Genomic DNA, 17,802 nt, shown 5'->3' with positions numbered 1-17,802 from the left:
GGCACATCCTTCTCTGTTCAAGCAGTAAAACTATGGAACTTTGTACCCCACAACATAAAATCGACGGATAGCCACCTTATCTTCAGGACACTCACAAGGATTGGTTCTTCCTCACATAACCACCATACGCAAACATAAATATACAGCATATCCCTTGGTATATAAGCATTTATTTGGACTATAGATATGTACCTACATATGTGTATTGCTTTGTATAAACGTGTAGAATAATTGTTTTAAAAATATAGATATTTGTTAGTTCTGCTTAACAAATGTACATATTACTTATAGTTTTTCTATGTTTTTAACATGTATATAAGTACCTTTGTATCTACAATTGCTTCACAATTGAATTACAACAAAAAAAATAATTTAAAGTACAACACCACTTGAAAGCCGGAGTTTATTAAATGTATCTTTAATCTACATATATTACCTTCCTTATACATATATACCTTCCATGTACTTATGTATCTAATGTTTATTAGTTTTCTTCTAATTCAGCGTATCCAATGCACTACCCTATTTTTCACCCCATACCTCTATCAATATATACTCTACCGCCACTCTCTCATTCATCCCAAACCCCATACCCCTACTATGATCCCCCAAATAACCCTTTCTAGACTCTTCCCTCCTGTACCCCTCCTTGCATCATCTCATACCTCTTTTACTATTCAGATCTCCCAAACAAGCCTTTCTAAACCCTTCCCTTTGACTCTTCTCCCTCCACCTCCTCTTTACTCAGCCAAACCCCCCCCCCACTGCTATGAACTCCCAAAAATATCTATATATTCCTGACTCTTCCCCTCTACTATCCCTCCTTCCCTCTAACATCCCTCCTTCCCTCTTCTATCCTCCTTCCCTCTTCTATCCTTCCACTATTCCTGTTCAATCCAAATAACAGACTAACATGTCCACCACTCACAATAATTTCATATTTCCCTATACTAACCCCCTCCACCTCCTGTTTACTCATCCCAAACCCCCTCCTACTGCTATAAATTCCCCATAAAAAAAGAAATCCCATCCCAACTTTTATCCCTCCACTATTCCTTTTCAATCCAAATAACAGACTAGCATGCCCACCACTCAAATTAATTGCATATTTCCATATACTAATTCCCACTAATCCTGTGTGGGTTCCGGAGTAGTGTGCTACTCGCCGAAAAGCGCTTCAATAACTCATCAGGGGTAGCATGCGCTATATAATGCGCTATATAAATTCAAACCTTTTTCCCCATCTCCTATCCCTCCACTAGCCTTCTCAATACAAATAACAGACTAACATATCCACTGTTCAAACTACTTCATATCTCACTATACTAATGCATCAGTAATCCTTTATGGGTTCCGGAGTAGCATGCTACTCACCGAAAATATGCTTCAACTCCTCATCAGAGGTAGCATGCACTATATAAATGGAACCCTTTTCCATCCACTATCCTTCTCAATCCAAATAACAGACTAACATATCCACTGCTCAAATTACTTCATATTTCACTATAATAATTCACCACTTATCCTTTATGGGTTCCGGAGTAGTGTGCTAATCGCCGAAAAAGGGATTCAACACCTCATAGGGATAGAAAGTGCTATATAAATGCAAACCTTTTCCCTCTACTATCCTTCTCAATCCAAATTACTGACTAACCTCTCCACCACTGAAATTACTTTCATACATTCACAAAATTCCTAATGCCAGTCATGAAACATTAGTGCAGCAAGGGTTCTACATAACCCCCTGCTTGGATGATTGGCTAGTGAAGACGTCAACGAAAGCAGCAGCAGCAAGGGAATCTGTCCAGGGAGGCACCAACCTGTTCCTGGAGCTGGGACTGTCAGTCAGCTTTACCAAGTACTAGATGGGGAAGTATAAAATTGCATTTTTCCAACTGCATGCTCCTGAAAGCTGCAAGAACTGACCTGCAGAGCACAGAGTCTTGGCTTTATTGGTAAGGGTTGCCTTAGTGATGTAGTTTGAAGTGATCAGGGCTGTGCTGCTTATGGCACTTGTAGTAATTATAGGAACCACATATTCAGTGGATACAGGTATCCAGAGACTGGTTGGAAAAAGTACAGGAGACAGACTGAAGGAAGAGAGCCCTAGGCTTGGGGAGATACTATCTGCACCTGACTGCAGAAATGCCTTTTCGTCCCCTGTTACTAGAGGTCATGAACGTGTCAATTGTTTATTGTGCTCACTACTACCTGCAAACCTTTTAGGTTCTGGAAGAAGAAACAAAAAGAGACCAGAAGACAGACGGCTACAAAACGAAACAAGCATTTTCAATGCAATCGATCTCTCCTTTGAGACCTTATAAGTTTTTAGCCATGCAGCACATTACTGCAATTGACTGTGTGGCAGTGATTATGGATTTGGCAGCAGACAAGTGAACATGATATTTGAGCGCTTAGGAGTGGTTTGAAGAGAAATACATTAAATTATTGATGCATTTTAATGGCATTTGTATAAAAGTGGAGCCTACAAAGAAGTCTGTGTATGTTTGTGGAAATTATAATGCATGCCCTTGTTATTATTTGCCGTTATCGCCTCATTTTGACGTTTTACACTATGGGTGTTGACTTGGTGGCCGAGGGCACGTTGATGAGGTTATCATGTGTTGACCGTTATAGGACAGGGTAAGGTGTGTGCCCTTATCAAGCCTTGCTCCAGGCACACGGACTGTGAGTAGGGCACTAGAAGACCAATCTGGACTCCAAAGAGGCCGGGAACCCCACTCTTACGGAATATGAGGACACAGGCTGTCCTATTGGACCTCTGTGCATCAAACACCTACAGAGTGGTCAGCAATATTCAACCCAGACTTTAACATCAGTGGTAAAACTTTATACAGCTGTAAACTGGCGTGACCCTCGAGGGGGACAGACAGTGGTGGCTTCCTAGAATCAAACACCAGACTTGTGTACATCCCATCGAGCTTGAACAGATGAAAACACAGACCGGCAGTGCTCCATGTGTTGGTATGAACCTGGAGGCTTGGGAAGATGGGCAGAGTAACCGCCACCCTGCATTGTACGACAGGACTGCAAAAAGCAATGGTTAATCCCATGATGGTTTAAGGCACTGCAACCCCTGCAGACTACAGAAACAGCAAAGACCTGTTTAAACATCCTAGAGGTTAAAAGATAAGTAAAAGAATAGAAAAGTAGGAAGGTATAGACCTTCTTAGTGCAGTGTTATAGCAGGACGTATTAATTTTAAAGCTTCATGTTAAAGAAATACACATTTTTTAATTTTAAAGCATCTTCATCATATCTTACGTTTATTTTTGTTGAATGATTTACAAAGAAAACAACAAGGCTCGTCTCATGCAGAGCTCCAAGTCAAGGGCTCTCTGCAAATGTATGTATGGTGCCTCCTGGGATTTCACCTGCATTACGTGAGACAGACTCCTGCTGCCTGTTGCCCTGCTACTTCGCCCGCTACTTTTCGCGACACCCGCTCATCTGATTCTCTGCCCCGTCCTCCCTGGTGTGAGCGGCTCCACAGTCGGTGGAGAGTAAGCGCGCTCCCAGGTTGAGGCCACAGGCGAGTGCACAGCGCGTGGAGCCTACCGGGGGACTGCGAGGACCAGCAGCCTCAGCTTCACACAGCTGGTGCCTCTTCCCCCGGCGGCCATGCCCCCAGCCTCCCTGCATAACATCGCCTGGGTTCATTGGCTGTGTGGGTGCCTCCTGGGATTTCACCTGCATTACGTGAGACAGACTCCTGCTGCCTGTTGCCCTGCTACTTCGCCCGCTACTTTTCGCGACTCCCGCTCCGCGGGTGCCGCTCATCTGATTCTCTGCCCCGTCCTCCCTGGTGTGAGCGGCTCCACAGTCGGTGGAGAGTAAGCGCGCTCCCAGGTTGAGGCCACAGGCGAGTGCACAGCGCGTGGAGCCTACCGGGGGACTGCGAGGACCAGCAGCCTCAGCTTCACACAGCTGGTGCCTCTTCCCCCGGCGGCCACGCCCCCAGCCTCCCTGCATAACATCGCCTGGGTTCATTGGCTGTGTGGGTGCCTCCTGGGATTTCACCTGCATTACGTGAGACAGACTCCTGCTGCCTGTTGCCCTGCTACTTCGCCCGCTACTTTTCGCGACACCCGCTCCGCGGGTGCCGCTCATCTGATTCTCTGCCCCGTCCTCCCTGGTGTGAGCGGCTCCACAGTCGGTGGAGAGTAAGCGCGCTCCCAGGTTGAGGCCACAGGCGAGTGCACAGCGCGTGGAGCCTACCGGGGGACTGCGAGGACCAGCAGCCTCAGCTTCACACAGCTGGTGCCTCTTCCCCCGGCGGCCACGCCCCCAGCCTCCCTGCATAACATCGCCTGGGTTCATTGGCTGTGTGGGTGCCTCCTGGGATTTCACCTGCATTACGTGAGACAGACTCCTGCTGCCTGTTGCCCTGCTACTTCGCCCGCTACTTTTCGCGACACCCGCTCCGCGGGTGCCGCTCATCTGATTCTCTGCCCCGTCCTCCCTGGTGTGAGCGGCTCCACAGTCGGTGGAGAGTAAGCGCGCTCCCAGGTTGAGGCCACAGGCGAGTGCACAGCGCGTGGAGCCTACCGGGGGACTGCGAGGACCAGCAGCCTCAGCTTCACACAGCTGGTGCCTCTTCCCCCGGCGGCCACGCCCCCAGCCTCCCTGCATAACATCGCCTGGGTTCATTGGCTGTGTGGGTGCCTCCTGGGATTTCACCTGCATTACGTGAGACAGACTCCTGCTGCCTGTTGCCCTGCTACTTCGCCCGCTACTTTTCGCGACACCCGCTCCGCGGGTGCCGCTCATCTGATTCTCTGCCCCGTCCTCCCTGGTGTGAGCGGCTCCACAGTCGGTGGAGAGTAAGCGCGCTCCCAGGTTGAGGCCACAGGCGAGTGCACAGCGCGTGGAGCCTACCGGGGGACTGCGAGGACCAGCAGCCTCAGCTTCACACAGCTGGTGCCTCTTCCCCCGGCGGCCACGCCCCCAGCCTCCCTGCATAACATCGCCTGGGTTCATTGGCTGTGTGGGTGCCTCCTGGGATTTCACCTGCATTACGTGAGACAGACTCCTGCTGCCTGTTGCCCTGCTACTTCGCCCGCTACTTTTCGCGACACCCGCTCCGCGGGTGCCGCTCATCTGATTCTCTGCCCCGTCCTCCCTGGTGTGAGCGGCTCCACAGTCGGTGGAGAGTAAGCGCGCTCCCAGGTTGAGGCCACAGGCGAGTGCACAGCGCGTGGAGCCTACCGGGGGACTGCGAGGACCAGCAGCCTCAGCTTCACACAGCTGGTGCCTCTTCCCCCGGCGGCCACGCCCCCAGCCTCCCTGCATAACATCGCCTGGGTTCATTGGCTGTGTGGGTGCCTCCTGGGATTTCACCTGCATTACGTGAGACAGACTCCTGCTGCCTGTTGCCCTGCTACTTCGCCCGCTACTTTTCGCGACACCCGCTCCGCGGGTGCCGCTCATCTGATTCTCTGCCCCGTCCTCCCTGGTGTGAGCGGCTCCACAGTCGGTGGAGAGTAAGCGCGCTCCCAGGTTGAGGCCACAGGCGAGTGCACAGCGCGTGGAGCCTACCGGGGGACTGCGAGGACCAGCAGCCTCAGCTTCACACAGCTGGTGCCTCTTCCCCCGGCGGCCACGCCCCCAACCTCCCTCTACTTTGCTGGCCCCAGCTCCACCACGACGCGGGACGCGCGCGGGACGGAGCACGGGGCGAAGACCGGGCAAAGAGCGGGCCGTTTGAGGCCGTTCGAGAACGTGAGAGTCCGGTCCGGGCCCTTCCTCTAAGCTCTTGCGGTCTTCAAATTACAGGTACTTACCATCTCCCTGAAGTTAGCTACGATCCACCTTTACCAACAAGAAACCTTCGCATATCCCACCTACAGAAAATGAATACGCGAGCAAGTAAGCAAAAGAAATCCAAAAAAAACACTGGAATAGGCGAAAAACTGCTAGGACCAATGGATGACTTTATCTCTAAAGCAAATACATTCATTGACCAAAGTATAAGCCTGATTGAGGGCAGAGTTTCTACTGAACTTGCAATTGCAAGGCGATCCTCAATGGGACTAATAGCAACTGCAAGAACCCCAGATACACAGCCTGCGTCAATACAAACACTAGTGCCCTCAAACAGACTTAGTCTTCCAAATAACGTAGATCTTTCGGCCTCCCAACTTTCAGTATCATTTTCAGAAAATGAGCTAGAGAAAACTCCAGTTATGTTTCCTGATAACACCCCGGAAGAAGTAAGGCAAGCCAGAGGGAGGAGGGAGGGAGCGATAAAGAAAAGGAAGGATAGGGAAAAACTAGATAACACCTCAAACACTAGAACGGGCGGCGACATAGAACTGACCGATACCATAAACCCGGAAGCATCATCCCATCACACTGCTGACTCATACAATAATGTGATATCGATCCACTGCTCACCACGCAACCTCCGCGATAACTTCACCTCAGAATCCCCCCCACCAGTAACAACGAGCAAGGAAAGAGAATCATCAAGGCTAATAAAGGAGATAGCTTCCCTCCTAGATTCCTTTATTCGCCCAATAGAGACCAGACTGCTTAATATAGAGGCTCAATTGATTAAAATTGCTAGTTGCCCCAAGACAATCCCTCTACAGGGACCACCAAAAGAAGGGACAAACATCTCGGCCATACTGTCGACACATAAAAAAACGGTAACCCCAGCTTGCCCACCGCCTAAACAGCAACTCACAGTAAAGGCCCCTATTCCACCAAAGGCTCCCCCTGCACAGAAACCCACGCCCAAGGTCCTTACTATTTCCCCGCAGACCAATATTACACTAAATACATCTAAAGTAAACACGCCAACCACAATTACACCGGCCCACAAAACTCCTGCCACCAAAAAGCCAAACTCTCCAAATAACAAAGGAGCTTTGAAAGGGACCAATGATAACAGGCACCCTCTAAACATGCCACCTGAGGCATGTCCTTATGTGGTAGTGATGACGGGGGTGCCCGAATTAACGGGAGAGGTGAAGGAACCCAATTGGTCGCTAAAAAATAAAGTACAGTATTGGCTTAACACACATCGACCTGCTCCGCCAACCTGGAAAACCACGATAACATCAGTGTGTAGGACCCCTTGGGTGGGGCATAGGAAGAAAAGCATTCGAGGAGACTGTATAGTGATCACTTTCGAAGATTCGAGTATAGCGGACTATATCTGTTCTTGGGAACAAAACAATACAACTGGAGGGATCGCTACAAGATCCCTCTCTTATTTCTACCCAAAAAGATATTACAATAACTACACAAATGAATCCGAAAACATCTGGCGAAAAGCAATCCCCCAACCATGGGAATTAGATCTCGCTGGGCCTAAAATATCTCAGCGATATAGTGATCCGGACAATACTTGGTGGTCAATAAATCAGAATTATCAGCAACACGAGGGCCCGTGGCAAACGGTGGGACCACAAAATAGAGCTAGAAACTGGGATCAATGGGACAGACCGCTCTATCGACCATACAGATCCAATTATAGAGACATGCCATATGGGCAAAATTGGCAAGGTATACCGACTATGAACCGGTTTAACAGCCTGGAAATGGTCGATTGACCACGAGTTAAATCTCCGAATCCCATACATGCAACCGTGGTCACTTCAAATGACTCCTCTGCTCTATCAGAACCAAAAATGGCAGTTACAGAAAAGGAAATCTTTCAGCTCCTGGTGATCTTCTGGAACATTGCAGGTCTCCGATCAAAAATAGAGGATGGTTCCGCCGCCAGATTTCTGGAGGATGCTAAAATTATATGCTTACAAGAGACATGGGTCACGATGCCCATACATCTTGTGGGATATAAGACATATTCATCTCCTGCCCTTCCAAGTAGTTCGGGCAGATGTAGGGGGGGCTGGCAATCTATATAGCGAACACAATAACAGACCTGAGTGTAGTAGAGGTAGATCCTTCTCCAAACTTTCAGTTGCTCATTCTCACAACAGGGAAAAAACATACCACTATACTAATCAACCTATACAATAATTTAGATGATGACAACTGCATAAATACCCTTCTTCTAATTCAAGAAAAAATCACTCATCATCGGCACTGTCATGAGAGAAAGGGCACCGTTCATATAATTTGGGGAGGGGATTTCAACCTACACCCCTGCATGAACAATCAGACCTGTGGAATGATGGACGAACATGAGAACCCTCTCGTCCACTTCCTCCATTCGCGAACGGGGTCAGCTATGAACGAGATCCTCTCAGAACTGGAAGTTTTAATAATAAATCCTACTCAACCACAAGATAACCAATTAGAACCCACCTATCGAGGAAGAGGGCACGAGACCACAGTGGACTACATAATGATCACAGAAGGTCTAAGAGACCAAATCAGTAACGTTACAACTTTGGAAAACATTCTAAGTGACCACTCTGCTCTAAGTTTTAACATACAGATGAAACAACCAAGATCCCTTATGGCAACAATAGCAAGCACCCTATCACAAAACAGGCTCAAATTAGGAAAAAACAACGGATACACTATAAAATGGGAAAAAGTGGACCCGAACAAGCTTACTAATACTTTGGTAAAGACCGCTTACAACAACATATTGATATGCCTGGATTCCCAATCAGATCCAAAGCTAATCTTGGAAAATTTCCAGTCGATATTAGAACAAGTAAAAACACTTCTGACCAGAGTACCCAAGCAAAACAAACCAAGTACCACAGGCTGGTTTAACCATGAATGTACTAAGGCACAGACCAACCTTAGAAAAGCACTTGGAAAACCAAACAGAGTCTCAATAGAGATCCAACAACTCCGACGAAACTATAACAACACTAGAAAGGCAAGGAAAAAGGAGCTGAAACTGTCCTTGTGGAATGCTCTGCACAAAAGTGCACTATCTAAAGATAGTCAGTCATTTTGGAGAATTGTTAAGTCACCTTTGTTATCGGACTCTAATACCCCACAAATCGATGTGGCTATCGATGAGGAAACCTGGGTGAACCACTTTTCAAAAATATTTCAACTATCATCTTTGACTGAAGAATGTAACTTTAATCTTTCACCCGTAGCATTTCCAATACCCATTGACTTCGAACTACAAGACGTCGAAATGGCACTGTCAATGAGCAAGAGCGGCAAAGCTCCCGGCCCCGACGGGGTCCCAGTGGATCTATTTAAACACCTTCCTGATCTCTGGGCACCAATACTCACAAGAGTTTGCACAGCTGTAGCGAATCTCGGTCTGCTGGAGTCATGGTCATGTTCCATCATGGTCCCTATCTTCAAAAAGGGGGACCGCCAGGATACGAAATGTTACCGTCCTATATCCCTGCTTGACTCCCTGGGTAAAGTAGTTGGTAGAGTTGTCCTAGAAAAACTTCAGCACTGGGCAAGAGACAAAGATATCCTTTCGGATCTCCAGTTTGGATTTAGGGAAGGTTTTGGAACAGTTGAACAGGCCCTGAATTTAAGCATGTTGGTTTCGAAATACATCCACGCAAAGCCAGGGACAATTTACATGGTTTACGTGGATTTGTCCTCCGCGTTTGACTGCGTGTCGCACGCGAAGCTCTGGTCATTGCTGAGTACAATGGGGGTGGATCCTCCCCTCCTGGACTTCTTGAGGGAGCTATATGGCGAAGCCTCAGCTAGAGTGAGATACGGGACAAAAGGAGAGCTAACGGCCCCGTTTAGGGTAGAGCGAGGGGTAAGGCAAGGATGCGTCCTGGCCCCCTTCCTCTTCTCTCTGTATACCAACGGCCTTGAGGAGATTATGTTGAGGGGGGGGCAGGATCTCCCCAGACTGAAACATCGCCTGATCCCCGCTCTGCTCTATGCGGATGACGCAGTTATTCTAGCACGCACACCGATCGAGCTACAGAAATCCCTATCTAAGTATGCTGACTTCATGGGTGCTTTGGATTTACATATCAATGTAAAAAAAACATTTGTTATGGTAGCGGGAGGAAAACGAAAAGTCACTAAGAACATTTATTTAAAAGACCAAAAAATTGAAAAGACATCGCAATACCCATACTTAGGCATCATGATTGATGACAGCTTAAACTGGAAACCAGCTGTCGAGGCCAGGAGACACCTTTTTAAACGCGCAATTCTAGCACTGATGAACTTCTCAAACAAACTTGGAAAAAGACCATCAGTAGAACTGCTACAGATCTATGCTGCAAAATGCCAAGCCATCGCCCTATATGGGGCAGGGATTTGGGGACACACAGCTACTGGATCACTGCAAAAAGAAGAAAACATCTTCATGAGATTCCTGTTGTCCACACCAAAAGGCACTTCCATCTATGCCTCGCACATGGAACTGGGAATCCCATACATAGAAGACCTAATAAAGATCCAGCCACTTCTACTTTGGAGGCGCGTGTGGCTGTCGGATGAGAATCTTCTGACCAAAAACATCCTGCAGGACTCTATGGAACTGGATCATGCACACAAAATAGTGTGGCTCTCCTATATCAGAAATTTCTTCCACGATTTAGGATTACAAAAGTATTATTTTACTCCAGAAAAGCTAAATGAAATATCCAAGAAAGATCTGAAACAAATCGCGCTGAGCCACCTAGAGTCCTTGAGACTGTCTTTGCTGACGACCAAAAAATCTGCGATACATGCGAATATGATACAGCATTCCCCGAAAATCCAGCTTTATCTGACATTGGAATTTTCAGCATATGAAAAAATGCTTTTAACAAGGTTCAGACTGAATCTTTTTTACAGACTAGTGACTTTTCCTGACAAAAACAATTGGAATTCTAACTTGGCCCCCTGTCCGTGTGACGATCTGTCCCAACAGTCTACTATCCACACAATCTTGTTTTGTAAATTTTTCCAAACCCACCGAAAAATTTGGATAACCCCGCTACTAAAAAGATGGGGCTACAGACAATGTCGCCCGGCCATGCTAGCACTACAGTTGCTTGAATCTGAATGTGTCTGTTATCATGTACTGAATTTTTTAAAGAGTATTATGAGGCATAGGAGCAACCTTTGACTGTCTTACTATCTACACAATTTGTAAACAATCTGATCATACGTTTTAAACAAATTGTATGTAATATCTGCTTTTTAATACTTGTGTATTTTTGTAGGTTTCGATAACTTTTATGGTTTTGCGCTGCTAAAAAAACGAATAAAGATTATTATTATTATTATTATTAAATGTATCGTCTTGCCTACCTCTAGCTGTACTTTAGGTCAGAATGATTGCCCATGGCGGGGAGAAGTAGCAAGGGGGTGGTGGTGATATGGTTGAACCTGAATTTTGGGGACGGAAGCATAAAGGCGATCTGGTACTAGAAAGCAAAACAACTGAGTATTTCGCCTAATTGTTCGTACTGAAGTGGGGGTATACTGTGAGAAATTGTTTCGCACCAAAAAAGCAAGCTTCGTCGACATTTAACAACATTGCAATGTTTAATTTTGAACCTACCCAATGATAATTTGAATCCTTTAACCCCAAAGATATGATTGGTAGCAAGCATGGAAGCCTCTATTCGTGGAGTCACCATTAACAGAGTCAAGAACTGTCAAGCCACTGAGGTGACAACCCTTCACCAGCACCCCCAAACCCTTCAGTCACTATGGAACTCGCCACTTCGGGTGTCCCTCCTTTCCAGGCACTTGCACTCACACCAAAATATACTTGAAGGGCCCTCCCGGTCAATTTCCACTGAGCAGAGAGCCTGCAATGCCTTGGCCATACCGGTGACTGAGCTCAAGATGAGCTGAGCCTTTCATGAGAGTGAACGGCAGCCACGACACAGAGAAGAAAAGGCAAAGGTTCCAAAACTGCAATTGGAAGCAAAAGTGGTACTAATGCCGTGCATCCGCCAGCAAGAAGGCGGCTATCTTCCAAAGGGTCTTCCTCAAAGATAAATCTCAACGGATGTAGAGTTTCATAATTTCTCTTGGAAGTTTTTGCAATAGTTTGGTTTCCTTGGGATGAAGTTAATCCTAAATTGTTATTTTAAATGATGATTATGGGATTGATTGTTTAAAATATACTATCATGCGTTCCTTAATTGTGATTGAAAAGAAAACATGGCAAAACCTTGAGCCCCGAGTTCCTTAGAAGAAAATTCTTGTTATTTTGTAGCTTGAGCTTGCAATTAAAAAATTAACCAGTGCATAAGCTTTGCAATGTCCGAGCTGCTGGCTCTGCCAATGCTTGTCACTAGTGTCTTAGTCAGTGACCCAATGGCAAGCCGGATGGTGGGCCTGGTGGAGGAGCTGGGGATGCAGCACTTAGGTCCTTGAGAGAAGGTCTGGAGCTAAGTGAATAAAAACAAACACACTTCAATATTGAAAAATTAGAGTTTGCTGAGCGGTGCCGAAGAAAAGAAAGGTGTGGCTCGCTAAACTTTATTGTTTCGATACTGTACGTTTTTCATACGCAGCTGCCTTCCTCTTTAAGAATGTCAGGGAAAGAAAGGCGCTGCAGCCATTGTTCAAGTTGAAGGCGGCGTGCTGCGCTGCTTAAACGTAAACGCGGCATCTGTGACAGGAAAGTGATACCTCCTTTAGTAAGCCATCACCAAAAGAAAAAAAAAGAGCACACAAAAACGCATTAATTAAAGAAGGCGTAAAACCACATGTAGCAGGGGCAGTCTACAGGGGCGATTGAAAACAACAAAAGGCGGAAGTAATTAGACATGTTGACCAAAAAGAAGCATGCATTTCTAAAAGACACAAACTGGAACCAATGAAAAAAGAGGAGGGGCTTCAAGCCACAGTGTACATTATAGCATGCCTTGCAGAGCAGCGCATGCGCTGCCTAGGCTCGACCTAAAAAAGGGAGATGTAAGCAAAATAGAAGATTTTCACCACTTCGTAGAATTCAAGATGATTTGTTGTGGCATGCAAGACAGGCTGTTCCACAACATGGGCATTAATATTAGAACAGCTGTCTCCAATGTGTTCTTTCTTTTTACGAAGGACATAAAAAAATTACCTTGTTTGCCATTTTCAAGACAGGTGGGAGAATATATTTTTGGGATAGCAAGGTAAGTTCAGATTTCCCAGAGCCATAAAACTCCCTATGAGCCGTACAAGGCATTTTATTTGCACATGTTGTTCTAAAGACAGCTGCCTTTCTCCTTGCCTCTGATAAATGATCACACTATTGAAGCCTCGGCACAGTCCTGACTGCAAAGTTCTGGATCTCTTGCTGTATTGCCAGGGAGTAAACTGGTTGCCCTAAGTACAGGCTGTTACAGTAGTCTGTTCTAGATAATACGAAAGTAGGCCGGCCGCACCATAGTGTGCTTTCTTTAGGGAAGAAGGGATTCGGGAAGAGCTTTTCTGAGGAAACGTCCGGTGAGGAATCTGCTTGAATTCACCTCCTTGTCCCAGGCCAGCAAGGTGCCCTTTGGATCTATTATGACTCTACATTTTACTTCCTGCAGAGCGGGTGATGTACCCAGAATTATTGGGCAAAGATTCGTAACTAGCTATTTTGTAACCCAGTATACATTGATGTTACCGGTGTTCACTTTTTTTTTAACAAACATTTAAGTGTACTTAAATTTGGCTCCTCAATTGCTGGATGGTGATAAGTATAATACAATACTCTAGCCTTGTTAATGTGACTGGTGTACCATTATCAAATTTTATTATGAAATGGTTGTCATTTGAAGGGAGGTGCCACCCTTTGACCAGAGGTCTTTGGCTGAATCATCAATATCCTCAAACTCAGGGCAATACAATTTAGCCTCATGGGGTTCTGTCTGCCTGTCAAGGAAAGAATGGCACTAGTACTAACCTCTAGTATTTCCAAATGGGCAATAATTCAGCAGTACTGCTCCAGTAAGAGCAGATGTTTTTATCTGGTAGTCCCAATCTTTTTTCAATAATTCTGTTACCGTCTTATGTCTGTTGCAGTTTTGTTTTCCATTTACTGGGACAAGGGAACTGAGTCTTTCTATCGATTTGCAACTGATGACTCAAAAAAAGTAACACATTGCTTCCAAATCATAGATTTTTAATTTCTCACAATTTCAACAGTTACACAAATGGGATAGTTGGTCTTTGCGTCACTTGTCGGGTGACAAAGTTTAACTGTAATCAAATTCACTTTTTTTGTGTATTGTATTTAGGTTTGTGGAAGTTGTTAGAATTCCTGTTGCAGAATCTATTGAGAGGAGTGTTTATAACGCAGAATGGTAAACGAAGCCTCACATGGAGTAAATTACCTTACCAGAAACTTTATATGTGCCGCCCAGTAAACGGTGTCCTATCACCATCACATAGCGCTCTGACTAATATTGTAGCTCTGTTTTATAGCTCACACAAAACTTGGAAGTTGAAATGTGTTTTTTCTAATGCAGAAAAACGGAAAAATAACCAGGAATATTTTGAAAGCGATAACACTCTGATTTTAGTAGATTTTTACACCTTGTAATTCATGTGAGAAGGCCTAACCAGCCTATTTTTTCTTTTAAAAAAAACCTTGAATACTTGCAGTTATCTTCTAGGGCACTCCAGTAAAAGCATTTGCTTTCTACAGTTAAAGATCTCTTATTTTCCTACATATGAATATGTAAAGTTATGGATAAGTTAATCTTATACCTAAAAGAGAGAATAGCATTCTATTTTGACACAGCCTTCAGAATATTTTTCTGTCTCCCTGGCCCCACTGTAAGGTAATCCTACTGGTTTATTGTTAATCCCACTGGCATAGTATAAATCCGAGGTATATCACTTGTAATTAGATTGTAGTCATGTATATATGCATCAAGAGTTTTTTATTTATTTATTTAAAAAGCGGAAGTACTATTTTCAGTGCTTTACTATATTAATCTGAGGGAAACGCTGCATCACTAAGAATGGTCTTTGGGGCGTGGCTTAAGCGCCGATGTGAGTGGAAGCGGGACTCCGGAGCTCCTCCGTGCCCGCCTCTCTCCACCCTATATCCTGACCCCCGGCTCGAGCCCCGGACCCCCCGGCACGCATGGGAGGGTCCCGAGAGCACAGGGGGAGACACTGATGGCCCTGGCAGCCCTGTGACAGCTGGAACCGAGCCCCTTACACGGAGCGGAGTGGCCGGTGGAACGAGCGCCTAAAATGGCGGCTGGTGTCCCTGCCTGCTCTGCCTGACGAGTAGGAGCAGCTGCAGGTGAGGAGCGCAGGAAACGGCGGAATCACCCCAGGTGGCAGCGGAGGTCCCCCGCAGTTGTGAGAGGTGGGGGGCTCCACCTGGAGCCGTGGTGCGGGGGCGACCGCAGAAAGGGAGCACATCGGCCTGCCTGACTCAAAGATGGCGCCGCCCACGAGACGGAGACTGCCCTGGCTCTAATGCCCACAGGGCCACTGGGCCAGCATCGCGTGGTGGGCCTGCCCTATTACTGAAGCGGAGGCCCTGGTAACACTTATCCTGAGGAGAGCGCCGCTTGCACACTGACCTGGCCGGAGGGGCACTGCACTCGGCGGTGACACTAACAGGGGCTGCTCGAGGTGTGGACACGATACCTGACAGGAGGCGGCGGACTACTGGGCGCCCGCGCTTTCAAGGCTGGCCCGGGTCAGGCGCTCGGAAGCGCCGAATACACTGCGACTCCCTGGTGAGACCTACGCCTGGGGCGAAGATCCTGGTGGCCCCCCCCCCTCTTTTTGGAGGTGCGACGTTAGCTCCCTGAGTCTGCTGCCGGACTGGAGCAACACCTGGTGAGGGACGTGACGGCGAGGGAGTGCCGTGCAGCTAAGGTGGGACCGAGATAGCGACTGACGGCGCCCCTGGAGTCCCCACAAAGAGGCGCACCAATCTTAGGGATCAGCAGAATGGCGAGAGGAGGCAAAAAGAAGGGCTTCGACGTACTGAAGCTAGATGACCCGGGACACACCTCGGAGGTGGAGACACCGGCACCTGGACCGGGGAGCTCGACCCGCTCACGAGATCCGTCCTTTGACGACATCATGCAGGCGATAGTGGAATCGAGGGAGGCCCTGGAAAAACGGATGGACACCATCGGGTCGGACCTGTCCCTCCTGAAGGACGACCACAGGAAGCTGAAAGAGCGAGTGGCGACGACAGAGGTAACCCTGAAGGACCTACCGGGTGATGTGGCTACTCTACGAGCGTCTCTGGCGGAGGTGGTACAGAAGGTTCGGGTGCTGGAGCTTAGGGCCGAAGACAGTGAAGGGCGCTCCAGACGCAACAACCTCCGCCTCGTGGGGGTCCCCGAAAAAGCGGAGGGCCGGGATGCGGTCTCCTACTTGGAGGGGTGGTTGCGGTCTGAGGTTGCCCCGGAGGGGCTTTCCCCGTTCTTTGCCCTGGAACGCGCCCACAGGGTCCCGGCGCGCCCGCCCAAACCAGGAGCCCCGCCGAGACCGATAGTGATGCGCCTTCTGCACTTCCGGGACCGTGACCACATTCTCCAGAGGGCCAGGGACCTGCCGGACTTGCGAATTGACAACAGTAGGATCATGGTTTTCCCGGACTTCACCAGAGACGTACAAAGAAGTAGGGCCTCTTTCATGGCGGTCAAGCGGAAACTGCGATCGCTACAGCTGCCCTATGCCATGTTGTTCCCGGCACGGCTGCGGGTCATAGAGGGAGATCACACTCACTTCTTCCTCACGCCACAGGAGGCTTGGAGCTGGCTGGATACTAGGGGGGAGTCCGGTGCAGATATACACCCGGCGACCTCGCCTGAGGGGCGCTCTGCTGGAACGACGCCGATACGGAGGTCTGGCTCCCCATCGGGATGGCAGCAGGAAAGAGCCAAGGCGGTGCTGGCGGTGGCGGCCATCAGTCAGGGAGACGCCAGCCCTGCCAGTAGTGCATCGGAGCAGTCTAAGAACAGTGCTCTCAGTCCCGGCTCCAGTAGTGTACATGATCTTTCGGAGGCGGACCTGCCGGTGGTGACTCCCCAAACAGCGGACGGAATCCTTAGCTGAAAGGGTTCAGTGGACTCTGGACACGTCTGTGAGGTACTGGGCTGTGGGCTGAGGCTGCCTCTGGGTGATGGGTGGCGACATGGGGATGCCTCCTGGGCCTTGACTCTGAGATATGGGGGAGGCTGAGCCGAGGGGGTCCTTCTGAATAGCCCAGAGGGGAGAGGGGGGCGGGGGGTCAACGTACTGACCACTTCAGCCCTCTTCTGATGAGATACACTTACGTTGCTAGAGTTTGGATGGGATTTCCAAGTTGGTTGTCTGTCCTGGGGTGTGGGAGTTGAGGAAGTTTAGTTGATCAGGTTGGGGGGGGAGGGGGATGGGACATGGGCGTGCCGGGGAGATTGCTGAGAGGGTGGACGAAGCACGATGGGATCTACAATGGGACCCGACGTAGGATACAAATGTCTCACGTGGAATGTAAGGGGGATGCATACCATGCATAGACGTCACAAAATACATGCCTATTTGGTTAGACGGGGCATTCATTTCGCCTTCCTCCAGGAAACACACATATTAGCTAAGGAGGGGAAGGCACTGCAACGGAGGTGGAGGGGGCAGGTCTACCACACCGGTTACTCCGCATATGCTAGGGGGGTGGCCATATGGATAAGGGCGGGGGTACCATTCCAATGCACACAGCAACTAATAGACCCGGAGGGGAGATATGTCATGGTACGAGGCAGACTGGATGGGAGGGATCTGACACTGGGTTGTTTGTATGCCCCGAATGTTGAACAACCTGCCTTTCTCTTGCTTCTGTCCAACAAGATGACCCCGTTCTTGGTGGGACCAGTGCTCCTTGGAGGAGATTTCAATAGCGTGACTGACACTGCGCTGGACAGGTCGCACACCCCCTACCAAATGCACCGGCTGGCAAACTGGCGCTTGCGCGTT

This window comes from Lissotriton helveticus, chromosome 11 (assembly GCF_964261635.1).
Source record: "Lissotriton helveticus chromosome 11, aLisHel1.1, whole genome shotgun sequence".
Taxonomy (NCBI): domain Eukaryota; kingdom Metazoa; phylum Chordata; class Amphibia; order Caudata; family Salamandridae; genus Lissotriton; species Lissotriton helveticus.
Note: the sequence above shows the minus strand (reverse complement) of the source record.